Source organism: Mustelus asterias, chromosome 17 (assembly GCF_964213995.1).
Source record: "Mustelus asterias chromosome 17, sMusAst1.hap1.1, whole genome shotgun sequence".
Lineage (NCBI taxonomy): Eukaryota > Metazoa > Chordata > Chondrichthyes > Carcharhiniformes > Triakidae > Mustelus > Mustelus asterias.
The window spans coordinates 32,898,868-32,915,348 of NC_135817.1; the positions used below are offsets into that span (position 1 = coordinate 32,898,868).

Here is a 16,481-nt window from a genome sequence, read left to right on the forward strand (position 1 = left end):
GGTGGGGGTGGGGTCCTGCTGCCACTCTGCACTTGGGCTGAATTACAAAGGGAGGGTGGAAGGCCAGCGATCGGGGCTGGCTATCGAGGTCAGCCTGTTTTGGGGGGGGGGGGGGGGGGGGGGGGGAGGTGGTCGGGACTGCGGGAGGGCAGAGGATTGGGGTTGCTGGTGGGGGCGGTGAGGGAATTGGGACATCAGGACTGCGGGAGGGGGGGGGGGGGAGGGAGGGGCAGGGAGGTTGAGGCTGGGGGGCCAGCGATCGGAGGTGTGGGGGGTCCAGCGATCGAGCTGGCCAGCAATCAGGAGGTTGGCAGACAGGGGCCACTGCACATGCGCTGATCTCGGCATTGACAGGTTGGCGCATGTGCAGTGGCCCGCTCAGAGTTATGCTGCTGGCCTCTTCAGCGGGAATAAGCCCCGTCCACAGCTTTTTAACGTGTATCATGCTAGTGCACTCTGCAGTGCACAGACTGTGGGAGATTCATTTTTAAACTCCTGCTGAAAAAACCCAGCAGATTTACTCCAATTTTTACACAAATTTGACGCTTAGAATCTTTTTGGGAGAATCACCCCCAATATACACACATCATATTCATGTCTATATTTCACAATGTATCCATGATTCTTTAGATGTCGCACCTTTTTGCAGATACAGTTTTTGGTTGACCTCTTCAGATGATTTAATCTCTACTTGATTTTCGGAAAGCAATGCAACTGGACTATGTGGTCTTAAAGGCACACTTTGAATATCAACAATTACAACTCATTCTCATAATAATTCGTGTTACCTTGTACAATAGTTGTACCCTTAAAAAACAGCATATCAATTTACCATGAGCATTAACGTATAAAAATTCAATAGTGGATTTATCTTTTACATGGGAAAGCTTTTGTAAGACAGTCCTTCTTTCTGAAACTGTTATTAAGCATTTCTATCCTTAAGAAAACAACAAAAGAACATTTTATGCTTTCTCCTTTAGTTTTGCTGAGTATGAATTGTGCAAGCATGGTGTGTTGAATTATGCCGTTCAGCCAATGTTGCTGTGGAAACAACCGGGACTGTTCAGAGTGAAGACTGCAACCATCTCGCTGCAGGACACAAGCTGATTAATATATTAAATCGAGCATGCTAACTACATTTTCTGTCCTACATTTTGCAGCTTCTTTGTTTTTCGGAAGCGATTCACTATTCTTCATCCTGCACAACAAATAGTAGCTATAAGGTACACAGTAATAACTGGAGATGTCACAATAAAATGTAGTTCTAGTGTACTGTGATGTCAAACCAGTGATCACTGCATTGTCTCTGTTCTTTCATGTTGTGATAACATAATTAGTGTGGTAAAATACATATAGTGGATCAATCCACCTTCTTTATAAACAACAATCTACTTAAAGGAATATTGTCACATCATCCTGAGTGTTGGGTTTAACTCTTTTTAAAGGACTTAACAAAGTATTGAAAATTAACCTTGAGCAATCACACTAAACAGTTCTTATTGGATGAAGTTAAATGCTTAATTCCCTTTCTGTTGCCTTCAGTCTTAAATGTTATTGTTGTGCATTGCACAGAAAAAGCCTAGGAAATATTCTTTAGTTGAATTGCATAAAGTAACAGTACAAATGTCATGAACTATGACATTGAATTCTACATAATAATGTCATAATGAAGTCTCTAAAGAAGAGAATCCTTAGAAGAGATGCAATTTTATCGTACCCAGCAAATGGAAAGAATGGCTATTACAAAAATATAACTACTGTATAAATATAACCAATCACTTTTTTGATTATTTTTTTCTCTTCATGGAAGGATTAGGCAATGAGTTATTTAAGCATTATGGTTTAAAATAGGGAATGCACATTGTTAGAAACAGCCACAGGCGATAGTCCTTAGTAATAAAACTAGGGAAACTAGTTAGTGGAATATCACAGCTCACCCACTCACATCATACTCAGATACTGAAGCAATTTTCACTTAACCCAACTCTTGGGAAACTGAATGAATTGGGTGTTGTGCTGGTTTTACACTTTATGCTCTTGATTGAAGTCAATCAGTGCTAATAGAACAACACCCTGGAGATATCCAATGGCTGGAATTATCTTGGAGGCAAAGAGGGAGTGTTGGGTGAACAGAAGGATGGTGGTGGCTGATATCAGACTGACTGGCAACTTGTGTCAGGACATCCCTTTGATACCTGCAGTTTCTAGTTCTATTTAAATGAAGGCCAGGACTCAACGTGGCTCTGATCTCTGTGCTGACGGAATTCTTTGCTGGATAACTGCCCAAAATATTGTCTAGTGTAAGGTTCTTCCTTGTCCTCACTTATTTTTATATTACTACACATAGATGTTTGGGAGGAAAGGATATATCAGATGGTGAGCAAAGAAACAAATTGCAGCGATAAGAATTGTTCAAGCTATGCAGCCATTAACATAGAGTGAAGAAACAAATCTGCATTGAATCCCAATCTATAATTTAATGTTTATAATTTTCTATCAGCAAAGATTGCTTCTTAGTGATTAGTGTTTGGAACAAAGGGCACTGCTATTACATTTATTAAATATGCTTGTCCCTGGACAGACTACCGCATAATACCTTTATGCTAAGCAGTAAAATTATCTTCTATGTATTTCCATTGTTTTACATATTTTTCACTATAATTCTCTTGGATGAAGTGTTTTGATATCTTAAGTATGTAAGTTTTCTGGCAGGATGGAGGAAGAGTCATGCATAGCCTTTGATATTCATTTGCATGGAAAACACCTTGTAGTAGGCTGGGAATTGCACAACAGACTTATTACACTAAGACCATTTCTGGATGAATACATTGAAGTACAAAGTACTTGTATTGATCACGCTGTTTGTCATGTAAAAGAATTGTAAAATCGGCAGTGCTGGGATACTGTATGAGGACAAATGGTGTACTGTGCCACTTAGGAATACTAATGTCCTGAGTGACAATTAATTCCTGAGCAGTGCACTACAACTCAGTTTCATAGATAACACTGTTACAGAAGTTGCCTGGGGAAAGCGCCATGGCCTGAAGATCATTCTACAGTAACCATCATGTAACTTCACAATCATAATGGATTGGAAATTTCATCAATAAAACAAGTTGGAACCTTTCATCTTCGTTGAACTTTATTGCAGTGAAAATGCAAGATGAAATAACAGACCCGGTCTGTACATTTTCTTTTCTTCTCTGAGCTAAGCGTAATCTTTCATGTGATCTATTTTATTTGATTTACTTTGGAAGTGCTCTAAACTAAGCTCATTTGCAAGTCATTTGTTCCAGTTATATTTTGTGAATTTTAAATTGTTGCAATCAGATTGTTTGAAGATGTTTGGGAAGGAAGTGAGTAGTTGACCATGTGACACGGGTTTGATGACCTTATCTGCACTTGAGAGAGTAAACTTTCAAAGCCTAATTTCAAGCAAACTACGATGAATTGTACAAAATGCTACAAAGCATTAACTTCTTTTCAGCAGACTTTTATCATATCTAAATTGATAAATAATTCTTTTCATTTTTGTCATTTAAAAATGTCAGATGTCTATCTAAAATATTTTCATTAGTCTGCGGAGTAAATCTCACTGACAAGGCTGCCAGGAAGATGTACGTGATTGGTTTGTGAGAAGCCTTGAAAAGTTCAATTAATGTGAAGAACACATTACAACAGCTTAATGCTTAGAAATGAGAATGATGCAGTTTAGGGCTTGACTGTACCATTACTATGGAAGGGGTGGTACAGGAAAAATTAACAAAAAAATACAGAAGTCTGAGGTCACATACCAACTGACACAAGAACAGCTTCTTCCCTGCTGCCATCAGACTTTTGAATGGACCTAACTTGCATTAAGTTGATCTTTCTCTACACCCTAGCTATAACTGTAACACTACATTCTGCACTCTTGTTTCCTTCTCTATGAACGGTATGCTTTGTCTATATAGCGCACAAGAAATAATATTTTTCACTATCTCAATACATGTGACAATGATAAATCAAATCAAATCAAATCAAAATCGAAGGTTTGGATTATATGTTATATTCTTTGCAGAGATTTACATTGCGATTGGTGGATAATTCATGGAAATATCTTTACATTGCGATTGGTGGATAATTCATGGAAATATCTTTACATTGCGAATCAAATCTTTTGCAGATGGATGGATAGAGGGCAAATACCAGGACTGACAAAGCAATGTAATGATCACAACTATTGTGTACCATCTTAGTTACCAGCAAGCATTGGAGGCAATCCAAAAAAAAAGGCAACTGAATTGAACCTTTATTACGGCATAAAAGGATAGGTTGAAGAACCTGGATTGGATACTCTAGAGAAGAGTGGTTTGGTGAAGATGTCATTCCATCATTCAAAACTGTTAAAGGAATAGATAATTGATTCAAGTAACACGTTTGAGATTGCTGAAACCACCAGAAATAGCAGACTCAAGATTGAAGATGTGAAGACAAAAATGAGATTTAACTGCAGGATTCATTGGTTGGTGAACATTTTGTGACAAAGAATCAAGTCAAGCACTTCTTGGGGTAAAAACAACACAAAACGCAGGCCATTTGGCCTAATTGGCCAATATCAATGTTCACTTGCCTTGTGGTAAATGGTTAGAATCACATTTACCAACCCTGTTCCCATATTCCTTCAACTTCTTTCATTCAGCCACCTGTACAATCCAATGTTAAATGTTGACATTATTTCTGCCTGAGCTACTACCCTCAAAACAAATTCCACAGCTTTACGACCAACTGTCTAAAGATATTTCTCTTGCTCTCTCTTCTAAATCTCTTGCATTTTATTATTGTGTCTCTGACCAGCATGTTCTTGACCCCGCAAAAGCAGGAATTAGTCTGCTTCTGTCTATTGTCGCTTTCTCTCATTATTTTAAACACTTCTATCATATCATCCCATTCATTATCTGCACTATTCTAATGAAATTGCCCAGAAGAACCACCCCCAATCCAGCCCACAATTTTTCAAGTCAATCTTGATATTTATATTTTCTCATAGCAGACAGACATCCTGGTGAAAAATGCATTGCACCCTCTCTGAAGTCTCAATATCTTTCCTATTGTATGGAACTCTAGTGCTGCATGCTATACTTAGGGAGTTTTTATTAAAATATTATATTGGCTTATTGCTATCTCATGTGATAGTTTAGAGTCTGATATTTTCTGCGCTTTCAATTTGATTTGATTTATTATTGTCACATGTATTAACATACAGTGAAAAGCATTGTTTCTTGCGCACTATATAGACAAAACTTACCATTCATAGAAAAGGATACGAGAAAGTGCAGAATGTAGTGTTACAGTCATAGCTAGGGTGTAGAGAACGATGCACGGTAAGTCCATTCAAAAGTCTGACAGCAGCAGGGAAGAAGCTGTTCTTGAGTCGGTTGGTATGTGACCTCAGACTTTTGTATCTTTTTCCCAAAGGAAGAAGGTGGAAGAGAGAATGTCCGGGGTGCGTGGGGTCCTTAATTATGCTGGCTGCTTTGCCGAGGCAACGGGAAGTGTAGACAGAGTCAATGGTTGGGAGGCTGGTTTGCGTGATGGATTGGGCTACATTCACGTCCTTTTGTAGTTCCTTGCGGTCTTGGGCAGAGCAGGAGCCATACCAAGCTGTGATACAACCGGAAAGAATGCTTTCTATGGTGCATCTGTAAAAGTTGGAGAGAGTTCTAGCTGACATGCCAAATTTCCTTAGTCTTCTGGGAAGGTAGAGGCATTGGTGGGCTTTCTTAACTATAGTGTTGGCATGGGGGGACCAAGACAGGTTGTTGGTGATCTGGACACCTAAAAACTTGAAGCTCTCGACCCTTTCTACTTCGTCCCTGTTGATGTAGACAGGGGCATGTTCTCCTTTATGCTTCCTGAAATCGATGACAATCTCCTTCGTTTTGTTGACATTGAGGGAGAGATTATTGTTGCCACACCAGTTCACCAGATTCTCTATCTCATTTCTGTACTCTGTCTTGTCATTGTTTGAGATCCAACCCGCTACAGTGGTGTCACCAGCAAACTTGAAAATTGAATTGGAGGGGAATTTGGCCGCACAGTCATAGGTGTATAAGGAGTATAGTAGGGGGCTGAGAACACAGCCTTATGAGGCATCTGTGTTGAGGATGATCGTGGAGGAAGTGTTGTTGCCTATCCTTACTGATTGTGGTCTGTGAGTTAGGAAGTTCAGGATCCAGTCGCAGGGGAAGGTGCTGAGACCCAGGCCACGGAGTTTGGAAATGAGTTTTGTGGGAATGATAGTGTTGAAGACTGAGCTGTCGTCAATAAATAGGAGTCTGACATAGATGTCCTTGTTACCTAGGTGTTCCAGGCTGCTCACCAGCCAGGGTATAACCTTTCATGTCCTATCAACATATACCTCCAAATCCCTCAGCATTTTTGGAACACCAAATTTTCATATACTCAGAGTATAATTAGTGCTATTTTTTATTACTGGAATCGTTTTTTATTCGTGGAATAATTACTGCCTCAGACTTACTGACAGTGAATTCCATCTTTTTTTTCAGTTCATTCCCTCTTATCAATGTGGTTTGTGGCTTCTTTTGGGCTTCAGAAAAATCAACTACAGCTCTTTTTGCTCGTGCAGCTTCTTTCTGTCAGCTATCCCGAAGGCATCTCGCCTTGACAGATATATTCCCCTATAACTTCCCATTGAGCCCTAATATCCCCATGATGGATTCCTTGTCATTGATAAGTGAGCTTCAAACCATTTTCTGGTCGTCACGGATTTATGGTAATGATGCGATGAGGCTGTAAGCTTAATGATTTAAAATAAGAATGAAATGCAAAAGTGCTTTTTTTCCCATTTCTATATTGTCCTCCAATCATTTCCTTTTAGAATACTGGATGTAATCATTACTTTCAATCTAATAGTGGCAGTGGGAATGATACTACAAGATAGAAATAAAAGTTTTCCATTTGTAGGCTTAATTTAAAAATCACTGGGGGTGAAATTGTACATTGGTGAAGATACAAAACAGGTCAACAAACTGAATTCGCCGACCTTTGTACCACACGTCTAATTTCTATTGAAGTCAATGGAATTGAGTAAAGGACTGAGTGTGAAGGGAGGGTCATAAGAAGTAGATGTAGGAATGGGCCAGTCAGCCCTTCAAGCCTGCTTTACCGTTCAGTGAGATCATGGCTTCTCTGATCTTGGCTTCAACTCCATGTTCCTGCTTACCATGATCCTTGATTCCCTGATAATTCAAAAATCTGTGTGACTCAGCCTTGGATACGTTCAATGACCCAGCCTCCACTGCTCTCTGGGGTAGAGAATTCCAAATGTCCATGCCCCACAGAGAAGAAATTCCTCCTCATTATTATCTTTAATGGCCGACCCCTTATTCTGCAATTGAGCCTTCAAGTTCTAGATTCTCCCATGTGGTGAAACATCTACTCAGTATTTACCATGTCAAGCCCCCTCAAAATCATAAATGTTTCAATAGGATCACGTCTCATTCTTCTAAACTCTAATGAGTATAGACCCAACTTGTTCAACCTTTCCTCAGATAACTCCTTCATCCCAGGAATCAACCAAGTGAACCTATTTTGAATTTTCCCCAATGCAAATATATCCTGCCTTAAGAGACCAGTACTTTAGGTATGGTCTCATCAATGCTCTGTCAGTTTGTCACAAGACTTCCCTACTTTTATACACCATCTTTCTTTCAATAAAGCTGACATTCTATTTGCCTCCCTAATCAGTTTCTGTACCTGTATGCAAAGACTTGTGATTCATGTACAAGGGCACCAGAATCCCTCACTACAACATTCTCTCTCAATTGAAATAGTATTTTACTTTGCAGTTTTCCCAACCAAAGTGATCAATCTCACATTTTCCCACATTATCCTCCACCAGCTAAATCTTTGCTCACTTGCTTAATTTATGTATATATAAAATATAAATATCCCTTTCCAAACTCCTTAGGCCACATTTTCATTCAGCCAGAGAGGTGGGACTATAGTTGGGGCAGGTTGGCAATTTCCCATTACCAGCTGGCATGCTTTGGGCCATTTTGGAACAGGTTGGACTGCAGGTCAGGGGCTGAAATCTCCACCTGTCCACAAGTGGCAGGTAGCCAATTAGGCTACTGAAAGGGTCTATTATGGCAACTATGACAACGATGATTGACACTTTCCAATCAGCATGCCTGCTGAGATGCAACCCGCTGAGCCAAAATATGGTTGGGGGATAAAGATGAGGTGGGATGTGGGGGAGGGTGGTAGTACTCCATCCTGCTAGGAAATGCCCCATGCCTGTACCCACCATAGTCATAGCTGTGGCCATTGACTGTCCAGTGGTGCGGTTCTTCCTCCGTGATCATAACGTGGCAACTGAAATCCCTTTTGTGTTTGTGAACTTTGTGGTAAGTCTTCAGAGGGGATCTCCCCTCTGAGGTACCCTCTCTCTCTCCAGACCTACATCAGTATCTTCCACCTCTGACATTGGGGTTGCAGATCTCACAGTATCAGAGAGCCACCAATTGCACCCACCTCCCTCCCCCTGTGGAATTGGTCCTCCATCTATAATTATATGCAGGGTCCCAGAGGAAGTACTTAAATGGCCACCTCTTCCAAAATCACTTCGAGGGCTACACCACCAGCCTTCCTGGATTCCTGACCCAGAATTTATCTGAGCATCAGAACTGGGACCCTGGAACAAAAAGCCGGCCCTTGTCTCTTCCTCACAACTTGCTTTCCCACCTATCTATATCTCATCAGTAATTTAATTACACTCCATCCCTCCAACCAGGTCATCAATAATAACCGTAAATAACTGGGTCAACAGCACTGATCCTTATGGTACTCCATTCCTTAGAGTTTGACAATGTGAAAATGACCCATATTTCTTGACTATCTATCAATCCTCTGCCCATGTTAGCCTATTGTCCCCAACATCAACTTGTGTTTTATTTAGCTCCTTATTAGAAGCCTTTTGGAAACCCAAACATGTCCTGGTTCAGCTTTACACACCCTATTTGTCATATAGGATATTAAATCCTATTAAATTCACCAAACATGATTTCCCTTTCATAAAGTGTTGGCAATGATTGTATTTTGATATAACAGGTGCTGAAATGCCACCCATTTTGCATCCCCACTTATGTCCAATTTCACCTTTATATAGTTGGTGCTGTGTTTTGAGGATCAGCATGCAGCCTATGAGTGGTGGGACATCGATTCAATTCTCTCACTAATATATGGAAATATTGTCTGGTTGCTTTCCGCGGAAGAGGAAACAAACCACAGGAATTGTTCCCTACTCCTGTTGTTGTAAATTTCTAAGCAGCTACTCGCTTTGCCATTGTTCTGAGATTAGGTTATCTCTCCAACTGCAGTCAACCAGGGGGTGAGAGAAGCTAAGGAAAACTGGCAAAATAAGTGTCAAGTTTTGAATGATGCATCAAAAAATGTGATTTGACATCCATTTTCTGATGTCACACCAATGTAAAGACACCAGCCAGAAAACCTCTGCAGTAATTGTCAATCTTTATTATTATATTTGGTGGGGGTCACTGCTGGTCATATTTCCTTGCTGTATCTTGACTGCTGCTGAACCAGAGGAGTGCTCCAGATACCCAGGGATCAGAAGTTCAAGTCTCCCTTCCTATTATTGCTACCAAGGTGGGTAACATCACATTTATCCACATTATACTGCATCTGCCATGCATATGCCCACTCATTCAACCTGTCCAAATCATTGAAGTATCTCTGCACCCTCCTCAGAGCTCACCCTCCCACCCAAATTTGTATCATCTGCAAATTTGAAGATAATAGATTTAGTTCCCTCTTCCAAATCATTAATATATAATGTGAACAGTTGGGATCCAAGCAGAGATCCCTGCAGTACTCCACTGCCTGCCAATTGGCAGAAGACCCATTTATGCCAATTATTTGCTTCCTATCTGCTAACTGGCTTTCTATCCATCTCAAGACACTACCCGCAATCCCATGCGCTTTAACTATACATATGGAATGTAGTCTGTTATGTGAGACCTTGTTGAAAGTCTTCTGAAACTCTAAATAAACCAACTCTAATAGTTGTATCTTCAAAGAATTCCAATAGGTTTGTCAAGCATGATTTCCCCTTTGTAAATCTATCAGTTGTCAATTCCTTACACAGTCCTCATATGATGTGTGAAACTGCTGCAGTCCTCCACATAGTTAGCCAATGTCATGGACTATTAATTCACAGATAATATTAGTGACCATGACCAAGAATGACCTGTCGCTAGCTGGATACCAAAAAAGCACCAGTGATTACTGATTGTATAATCTAGTGGAAAAGATTTCTTGGCAGAAACAATTTCAGAATAACATTATTTTATCTCTTACCTTACTGCAAATTATATGTAAATTGCCTTTGTTGTAAATGTACAGAAGCTTCTGTGTTTTGAGTGAGTGTAGTGTCAATGGATATTAGTGAATATTCAGACGTTGCACTCTGTGTACTAATGGGTTGCATTGAAGTGGCACTACAAGAGCTGTACTTGTAGATACCTTTGTATGATATGTAATGTCATTTTTTCTTTTGCATGGAAGCTGTAATAACATTAATAAATGTGTGATTAATTGCAAGAATGAAGGAGAGCTCTGAAGATCACAGTAGTTGCAGAATAGGTCAAAGTCATTATGAAAATTCCAAATCACTATATTGCAAACACCCAGTGATGATGGTTTGTGATAATTAATATTGTTGCATACATTATTTTTCACTTTTTTCACAAATTATTTTCCCTCCTCTCCTTAAGATTATGGAAGTTTAGGCAATCTTACAAGCCAAGGCACCCTCCATTATCTCACCCAAGTGACCATTCTCTCGTAAATGGTGATTGCCGTTCAAACATTGGGAGCATCAGAGACCAATCCAATCCTGCTCTCCTCATCTGATATCCACACAAGCAATTCTCAGCATGGGCGACTTGCTAGTTAACTGTTACGGGGAATCCCAGCTGATTGGTGTTCAGATAAATATCAATCAGGGAATAAAAGGATGATATTCAATCATGAGAAGTGAACTTTAGCAAAACATATATCTTTCAATCAAACTTGGGCTCTGTGAACTCCCCAGTCTGCACTGCTGATGACATCGTGGATGGCAAATTTTTGAGCTGCCAAAAGCAATGCTACAAAAATGTTTCTTCACCAGAATTCTTCTACAAGGCCCAGATAAAGCAAAAGGGCGAAGTTGAAGAAGGGGTGGAGGAGTATTCAGAGACCTTTACATTATTTTGATGAAGGGTCATCCAGGCTTGAAATATTGGCTCTACTGTCCCTCCACAGATGCTGTCAGACCTGCTGAGATTTTCCAGCACTTTCTGTTTTTGTTACACTGTTCTTGTTCAGTTGTGCCTCAAGCCTGATGGAAATAACATGAACATTTCCTTCTATTAACTCAGGTGTATTTCTGGAGATTTCATTATAGCTATCATGTTAGACTGTGGAGTAGAGGCCCTCATTAAAAAATCCCACTCTTCAGTGGAGTTCCACGTGTCCTGTATTTGGAATGTTTCGGAGAGGAAATCGGGTGGGTCGTGAGACAGCAATCCCCTATCCCATGTTGTTCAGTTGTGGCTCCTGGCAGGTCAGAAAAAAATCTACAATGTGAGGCTTAACCACAGTGCAGACAGGAGTGAGAAGAAGGAAAATAGTGTGCACATCTACTGCATATTAGTGTATTTTACAAAACCGATCTCATTTACATAATGGTCTCTGTTTTAAATAAAATGTTTCTTTTATGGATTTGTAAAACAATTTGTAAAGTCGGTATAACTAAGGTGTTTTGATATATTGTGTGGGCTAGTGGTTTATTTCAAGGAACTTGTTTTCCAATGAAGCTCAGCATTTGCCAGCTCCATGATAGTGAACTGCTGCTTGTGTATGATAATATCCTATCGTCTAAAATGGCCCTATAAGGCATAATAGAAGTGCAAATGTATCCACTCAGTCTACAGATATCTGGAGGGGTGTGATATTTGGGAAGTTATTACTGTCTGGTATTTTATTGTCCATTGGGGAATATGGCAGTGTGGCACTCACCCAGTTGTTCATATTGATGGTAGTAATGTGTTAGGTCATTCCTGCAGTGACAGAGTATTGGAATGTTGCCAGATATTAGTTTGTTAACTGTTCACTGGTATTGAATCTTTGGACGTATTTCTGTTCATGTTACACTGGACAGGTGTAACCATTTGCTGAATCCTCCACTAACAACTTCCTGCAGGTTACCATTTATCAGAAATGGAACAGGACCAGCCGTATAAATACTATGGCTACAAGAGCAGGTCAGAGACTAGGAATTCTGTGCCATGTAACTCACCTCCTGACTCTCCAAAGCCTGCCCACCATCTACATGTCACAAGTCAGTGGAATACTCTCCACTTGGTTGGATGAGTGCAGTTCCAACAGCACTCAAGAAGCTCAACACGACCCTGGACAAAGTAGCCCATGTGATGGGGACCCCATCCACCACCACCTTAAACATGCACTCCCACCACCACCAGTGCACAGTGGCAGCAGTGTGTACCACATGCAAGATGCACTGTAGCAACTCACCAAGGCTCCTTTGACAGCCCCTTCCAAATGCACAACCTCTACCAGCTAGAGGACAGGACAGTAGACACATGCGAACTCCACCTGCAAATTCCCTCCAAGCATCCCGACTTGAAACTATACTGCCGTTCCTTTATTGTCATTGGGTCAAAATCCTGCAACTCCCTTCCTAACAGCACTGCAGGTGCCTACACCACTTGGACTGCAGTGACACAAGAAGGCAGCTCACCACCATCTTCTCAAGGACAATTAGGGATGGGCAATAAATGTTGGCCTAGCAGCAATGCACACACATCCTGTAAAATAATTTTTAAAAAGCAGTTTGCTTCTCATGGTGTACTGCACAGCTGTCTAGTCATGTTGTATTTGACAGTTCCCTGCTTGTGGTGTATTGAACAGTTCTCTGGCCCAGGTGTGTTGTACAGTTACCATTTATGGAACATTACGACAGAAACTGTCCAATTATATATTTGAATTTTGCTGTTAGTTTAAGCACCCCCGGTAATGATTCATTAGACAATTCTTGGGAGTGAAACGCTGGATAGTTCTCTACCAATGGTGTGTTGGACAATTCCCTGGTTGTGGTGCATTGAACAATTCTCTCATCATTGTATGGTATTTCCCAATTGTGCTTTGAACAACTGTCTGGTAGTGAAATGTTGGACAACTCCTTGTAGTTTTATATTGAAAAGTTTTATCGTGAGAAATGAGGCATTGGAAAGTTTCTCAGAAATAGTGCACTGAGTGGTTGTCTGGTAGAGATATAGTAATTACTATTGCTATAGCATCTTCAACATGACAAAATCTTCCAGGATGCTTCACTGGAGCATTATGAAACAAAATAATGAGCCTCATAAGGATATATTAGGTCAGATGACCAAAAGTATGGTCCAAGAGGAAATTTTTAGGCAATATCATAAGGGAGGAAAGCAAGACTTGAGAGGTGGAGAGGTTTAGGAAGGGAATTTAAGAGCCAAGGGCCTAGGCAGCTAAAGGCATGACCCCCCCAAAGATGGAGAGGTCAAAATCAGGGATGCTCAAGAGGCCAGAATGAGATGATTGCAGATATCTCCCACAGTTGTGGGCTGGAACAGATATAGTGATAGGGATACAGAGATGAATGGGATAACTCCTTATTATGATCCAACCAAGTGTGGCAGATGAATTGCTGAAGTGCATATGAGACAGTCTTTTTTAGACCAATATGTCGAGGAACCAACTAGGGAACAAGCTATCCTAGATTTAGTATTAAGCAATAAGAAGGGTTTCATTCATGGGTGGCACGGTGGCACAATGGTTAGCGCTGCTACCTCACAGCTCCAGGGACCCGGGTTCGATTCTCTGTTCGGATCACTGTCTGTGTGGAGTTTGTACATTCTCCCCATGTCATGCATGGGTTTCCTCTGGATGCTGTGATTTCTTCCCACAGTCCAAAGATGTGCGGGTTAGGTGGATTGGCCATGCTAAATTGCCCGTTAGTGTCAGGGGGTCTAGCTAGGGTAAATGCATGGAATTATGGGGATAGGGCCTGGGTGGGATTGTGATTGGTTCAGACTCGATGGGTCGAATGGCCTCCTTCTGCACTGTAGGAGTCTTTAATTCTACTAATAATCGTGTTGTACAGGGTCTTGTAGGGAACAGAGACCATAGCATGATATAATTCTTCATTAGGATGGAAAGTGAAGAAGACTGATCTGAAACTAGGGTGTTAAATCTAAACAAAGGAAACTATAAAGGTATGAGGCATGAGTTGACTGAGATAGATTGGGGAACTTTATTAAAAGACATGATGGTGGATAGGCAATGGCTAATATTTAAAGAACTACTGGATGCATTGCAACAGTTATACATTTCTTTCAGGCACAAAAACAAGAAAAACAGCCCAATCGTGGCTTACATAAGAATTGAGGATAGTATTGGATCCAAAGAAGTGTCAAATAAAGTTGTTACAAAAAGTAGCAAGCCTGAGGATTTGGAGCAGTTCAAATTTCAACAAAAGAAGACCAGGAGATCGGTTAAGAGGGGAAAATAGAGTATGAGAGTACCTTGCAAGTAACATAAAAGCGGACTGAAAAGCTTCTCTAAGTACGTAAAAGAAAAAAGATCAGTGAAGACCAATGTAGATCCCTTACGGTCTGAATCAGGGGAACTTATAATAGAGAACAAGGAAATGGCAGAGCAATTAAACAACTACTTAGTTCTGTCCTCACAGAGGAAGACACAAATAACTTCCCACAAATGCTAAGGAACTAATGGTCTAGTGAGAAGGAGGAATTGAAAGAAATTAGTATTACTAGAAAAACAGTGCTGTAGAAATTAATGGGAATGAAAGCCAATAAATCCCTAGGGCCTGATAATTTACATCCCAGGGTACTAAAGGAGGTGGCCATGGGAATAGTGGATGCATTGGTTGCCATCTTCCAAAATTCTGTAGATCCTGGAATAATCCTGGCAAATTGGAGTGAGGCAAATGTAACCCCACTATTTAAAATGGAGGGAGAAAACAGGGAATTACAAACTGGTAAACCTGATATCAGTGGTAGGCAAAATGCTCGATCAGACAAAGTCAACATGGATTTATGAAAGAGAAATCATGTTTGACAAAACTACTGGAATTCTTTGAGGGTGTAACTAGTAGAATATGGTGTATTTGATTTTTCAGAAAGCTTTTGGTAAAGTTCCACATGAGAGGTTAATGTGAAAAATTAAAGCACATGGAACGGGTGGGGTAACATATTGGCATGGATTGAGAATTGGTTGGCAGTCAGGAAAAAGAGTGGGTATAAATGGGTCTTTTATGGAGTGATAGGTGTTGACTGGTGGAATCCTGAAAGGATCAGTAATTGGAGCCCAGCTCTTTACAATATATATCAATGATTTGGATGAGGAAACCAAAAGTAATGGGGGCAATTCTCCCAGCCCTCTGCGCTGCTCTAGCAGTGCAACGGGCCAGGAAACATCAATGGATGCTGTTTCGTGGGCTTCCCGCTGGGCGCCACAGCCTCTGCGCATCTCTGGGACCAAGATTTTCAGAGTAATTGATTTCTGGCGCAGAGCTGATTTCAATCAGCATTTCAATATCATTAACGGGCCTGGGACTGAAGGCTGTGGGCCCACTAGCATCTTCCCCTCCTGCCAGGAGTGGTTCACTCTCGCGAGGTTTACAACTGCCCCTCATTAATGGGGAACAGGCGGCCTACCCAGCTTGAATGAAGAGAGGCCCACTGGGCATCAAGCAGTACCAAGGGAGTGGGGCCAGAGGGGCGGGGCTTATTGGGAGCGATTGGTGGGGGTGTCTTACTGTCACTCTGCACAGGGATCGCAGGCAGAGGAAGGGAAGAGGACATCAGGACTGGCCATCCGGGTTGCGAGGGTCGGGGCTCTGGAGATGGTCGGGACTGTCGGGGGGAGATCGGGACTGTCCAGGTGGGGGGTCATCGGGGACATCGGGGTTGGCCCGGAGAGGCCCGGGAGTCCAGTGATCGGCGGGTATGGGGCTCTGCAAGACCAGCGATGGGGGGTTGTGGGGCTGGCCAGCGATCGGGAGAGACCGACAATGGGAGGCCACTGCACATGCACTGATCTCTGCTCTGACAGGTCGGCACATGTGCAGTGACCTGCTCAGCGCTACGCTGCCGGCCTCCCGGGTGGGAATAGGCCCCGCCCCCGATATTCAGAGGGAATTTCGCTAGGGTATTCTGTAATGCAGAGAATGTCGGAGATTCAATCTGAAAATAACGCCAAAAAAATTGGTGGGAGTTACTCCTGTTTTCACTGAGATTGGGGACTTCGAATTTGTTTGGGAGAATCCCGGCCAATATTTCCAATTTTGCTGAAAACACAAAACTTGGTGGAAATATGGGTGGTAAGGAAGATGTTAAGAG

General features: G+C 41.4%; 1 protein-coding gene and 1 long non-coding RNA gene across 13 annotated transcripts in view; one reads left to right on the plus strand and one right to left on the minus strand.

The window, feature by feature from the left end:
* LOC144506416 (dystrophin-like) overlaps nucleotides 1-16,481 on the plus strand; it is a 1,861,003-nt gene that overhangs the window by 168,138 nt on the left and 1,676,384 nt on the right. The gene's annotated exons all lie outside the window — the stretch shown is intronic.
* The window catches only part of LOC144506146 (uncharacterized), a 31,683-nt gene that overhangs the window by 9,620 nt on the left and 5,582 nt on the right, over nucleotides 1-16,481 (minus strand). The gene's annotated exons all lie outside the window — the stretch shown is intronic.